This window comes from Mus caroli, chromosome 12 (genome assembly GCF_900094665.2).
Source record: "Mus caroli chromosome 12, CAROLI_EIJ_v1.1, whole genome shotgun sequence".
Classification (NCBI taxonomy): Eukaryota; Metazoa; Chordata; class Mammalia; order Rodentia; family Muridae; genus Mus; species Mus caroli.
The window spans coordinates 94,038,540-94,041,725 of record NC_034581.1 but is presented as its reverse complement, the minus strand read 5'-3'; the positions used below and the strand labels follow the sequence as shown (position 1 = coordinate 94,041,725).

At 43.4% G+C, this 3,186-nt stretch overlaps 1 protein-coding gene across 5 annotated transcripts in view; it reads left to right on the top strand.

Annotated features, from left to right (window-relative positions):
* Foxn3 (forkhead box N3) overlaps positions 1-3,186 on the top strand; it is a 364,206-nt gene that overhangs the window by 125,842 nt on the left and 235,178 nt on the right. The gene's annotated exons all lie outside the window — the stretch shown is intronic.

Sequence of the window (3,186 nt, the reverse complement as noted above, 5' to 3'; positions counted from 1 at the left end):
CCTCCCCAACTTGCTTCTTGGTCATGATGTTTGTGCAGGAATAGAAACCCTGACTAAGACAGTAGGTAAAAAAGCAGATTTGCAAAAGGGGTGTGAGGGCTCATTGTTAATTGTCACTTGGGCAGAATCTGGAATGACCTGGGAGAAGAGTCACTGTGCATACTGTGGGAGGTTGTTGAGATTACATTAATCGATGTGTTAAGAGCCGTCTTAAGGGCTGGTGAGATGGCTCAGTGGGTAAGAGCACCCGCCTGCTCTTCCGAAGGTCAGGAGTTCAAATCCCAGCAATCACATGGTGGCTCACAACCATCCGTAACGAGATCTGACTCCCTCTTCTGGAGTGTCTGAGGACAGCAATAGTGTACTTACATATAATAAATAAATAAATAAATCTTAAAAGAAAAAAAAAGAAAGCTTAAAAAAAAAAAGAGCCGTCTTAATTGTGTGTGTGTGTTGGTGTGTATGTGTGTGTGTTGGGGGGGGGGGGGGGGGAGGGGGTTGGCGCATGTCCTGGGCTGAAGGCAAAGAGCTGAGCAGCAGCGGCAGTCACTGCTCTCTGCCTCTTGACTGTGATGTGCCCAGCTCTTTCAGGCTCATGCCTCTGCGACTCCTTGGCAGTGGTTGACGGTAACACAAAACTGTGACCTAAATGAACCCTTTCTCCCTGAAGTCACCTTTGTTATAGTATTTTATCCCAACAGCTTAGAAAGAAGGTGAAACAGGGATCTATAGCTATATTTTAAAAAATAGGATATCCACTAATATATATCCATACATATCTATGATTTGGATTTAAAGATTTATTGTTATTATTATTATCATTATTATTGTATGTGTCTGGGTCTGAGTGTGTGCATGTATCTGTGTGTACTGTGCTGAAAGATCATATCTTTTCTTTTTATTTAAAGATTTATTTGTTTATTTCATGTATACGAGTACACTGTAGCCGTCTTCAGACACACCAGAAGAGGGCACCAGATCCCATTACAGATGGTTGTGAGCCACAATGTGGTTGCTAGAAATTGAACTCAGGACCTCTGGAAGAGCAGTCAGTGTTCTTAAGTACTGAGCCTCTCTCCAGCCCAAGATCATATCTTCAAATGCAAATTCCAAAGCAGGATGAGTAAACAGGAAGTAGGTGGGGCTGCAACGTCTCAAAGCTCACACACTGAGTTTGTATCTGTGTGCTGCGTGTGTGTCTGTGTTTGTGTGTGTGTGTTTGTGTGCATGCACTCGAGTATGTGTTTTGTATATGTGTATGTTTGTGTGTGTGTCTGTGTATGTGCACATATACGTGTCTATGTGTCTGTGTGTGTATGTCTCTGTGTGTATGTGACTATATGTGTGTGTTTGTCTGTATGTGTTTCTGTGTGTCTGTTTGTCTTTCTGTGTGTGCCCAAGAAAACCAGAACAGGGCATCCATTTCCCGAAGCTGAAGTTACAGGAGACTGTGCCATGCTCACTGTGGGTGCTGGTTACTAAGCTCACGTTCTCAGAAGAGCAGCAAATCTTATTAACTGCTGAGCAATGTCTTCAGCCTTCTCATATTTTTTAATGACTATTATTATTGGCAAGGTCCACAATAGAAAATGTGGGGCCGAGAATATGACTTAGTCAGTAGAATGCTTGCCTGGCACACACAATGTCCTGGATTTAATCCCTAGTACCACATAAAACCAGGCATGGTAGTATAACCCTGTTATCTCAGCTCTTGAGAGATAGAGTCTAGAGGATTGGCGTACAAGGTCGTCTCTGGCTACTGTGGTGTTTTGAATGAGAGTTTGTAGCCCGCCCACTTCCGGTTTACCCTTCTGCTTTGCGTTTGCCATTGAAGATGTGATTGCCCAGCCTCTTGCTCTGGATACCTGTTGTCAAGCCTCTCCCATCATTATGGATTCTCCCCCCTGGAGCCCTAAGCCAAAATAAACTCTTGCTACTGCAAGTTGCAGCAGCAATGGAACTAACTAATAGGGAGTTCAAAGCCAGTCTAAGGTATAACAGACCCTGTCTTTAAAAGGGGGGCTCTTAGAGGGACCAAGGATTCAAGGCAGGAGGGAAGGAAAATGTCTTTTTCATGCCTTCCTGTCTCTGCTCCTTATTCTAAGGATGTGTGTGTGTCACTTCTTTTTATCAGACGTCGGCATGAGCCCAGTGTTCCTAGTCAGTGGAGTCAAGGTCTACTAAAATTCACTTTTAATTTTTTTGTATTTAAAAATTGTAAGTAAATAATAGTTTTAAAAGAGAGAACATTAAATGTAACCTTCTAAACACACCCTCACATGTTAGACGCTCCTGGTTGTATCTGTGGAGCATGTACTCAGCCCTCTTTCTAATATGATCCAGAACAAAGCCATGTCCCCTGGCCAGTTGACTCTTGTCCTTAGACCCGGTGTGATACCTGGCCCAAGCATATTACTGTGCTCACACCCTCCTCTGTTGGAACATCTGATTCATTCAGCAGATTTAACTGAGCACTAACTATTGAGCCGTTCTGTCTTGTGTCCTGCAGTACGAAGAAGATCAAAGATGATGATGTAGGCCCTTGGTGCTCTATCTTCCCAATGCTTCGACCCTTTAACTCAGTTTTTCATGTTGTGGTAACTCCCAACCATAAAATTATTTTATTGCTACTTCATAGCTGTAATTTTGCTACTATAATAAACGGTAATGTAAAAATCCGATACTCCAATGTCTGATCTGTGACTCTGAAAGAGTTGTGACCCATAGATTGAGAACTGCTGCTCTAAAGAGCACCCCATACTTACCTTTTCTTATCTAACAAATGCCGATAATATAGAAGCACAGATAACTTTGCAGCCGAACCCTGTTTTGTCCAAGCTTCCCTCTTCTTGCTATTGAACATCCTCCTATCTGGGAGGAGAGAAGTTGTCAGCTACCAACTCAGAGTCAGTCCCAGAACAGATCTGCACACAGAAGGTACCGCCTTTCCTGCTTAGAAGGCTAGAACATGGAGCAAATAGACGATTGAACTGACCGTTCTGCAAGTTCCTACCCTGCCAGACACTAAAGCATCAAGCCAAAGTACCCAGCTGGTACCCATGTAGGACTCCTTTCCCATCTGGATGACTTCGGTATTTCCTGAATGGGTCACTCTTTCTCGGTCTGAAACTTCTCTCTAGGATGACCCCCACCTGTACTGGCTAGTTTTGTGTCAACTTGACACAG